General features: G+C 40.2%; 1 protein-coding gene across 1 annotated transcript in view; it reads right to left on the bottom strand.

Annotated features, from left to right (window-relative positions):
• Positions 1-765, bottom strand: part of LOC107039897 (splicing factor YJU2) — a 74,319-nt gene that overhangs the window by 51,184 nt on the left and 22,370 nt on the right. The window lies entirely within an intron of this gene.

Raw genomic sequence — 765 nt, 5'->3', positions numbered from 1 at the left:
GTTTTTTTTTTCGCGGAGAAACACCAATTCATGTTGACATAAATACGTAAATACGCTGTAAGGNAGTCTTTCTGGAGTGGATTAATGAAGATCGTCAAGGGCAGATCTCGGGTGATTTTGAAGATCACTTTTGGGGATAGCTCTCTGGATCTTTCTAGGATTTGCCAAGGAGTGTATGACGAAGGGGACATCCCGAGGGGTTCTTTGAAGTTACTTCCAGGGGTCAATAGGGGTGTGGTCAAGAGATCTCGAAAGTAAGGTTGGAACGAAATTCCGGAGAAATCTGGGGAACATTTCTCAAAGTAGGTTTGAGGGGATAACTAGGGGGATTTTTCTAGGGGGATCACCGAGATTTTCACGGAACATTTTTCAGAGGAGTTTCTAGGGTATTTTCAGAGGAAATGGCTAAGAGGAGATTCTTGGGGTTCTTAGACGATATTTCACATTTGAAACATACAATCGAAAGATTGATTAGAAAAGTAATTCGGGATTGTGACCCAAGTTCTTCATCAACCCATGGACTGCAAATNGATTTTCACGGAACATTTTTCAGAGGAGTTTCTAGGGTATTTTCAGAGGAAATGGCTAAGAGGAGATTCTTGGGGTTCTTAGACGATATTTCATATTCAAAGCATACAATCGAAAGATTGATTAGAAAAGTAATTCGGGATTGTGACCCAAGTTCTTCATCAACCCATGGACTGCAAATATTTTTTTTTTTGTAAATATCTCAAAAAAATCCCGAGATCTCACCTTGACCATGCC

Source organism: Diachasma alloeum, unplaced genomic scaffold (assembly GCF_001412515.2).
Source record: "Diachasma alloeum isolate Michigan unplaced genomic scaffold, Dall2.0 Dall_scaffold_00310, whole genome shotgun sequence".
Taxonomy (NCBI): domain Eukaryota; kingdom Metazoa; phylum Arthropoda; class Insecta; order Hymenoptera; family Braconidae; genus Diachasma; species Diachasma alloeum.
The sequence above is the reverse complement of the archived record's forward strand: the minus strand, read 5'-3'. Positions and strand labels throughout refer to the sequence as shown.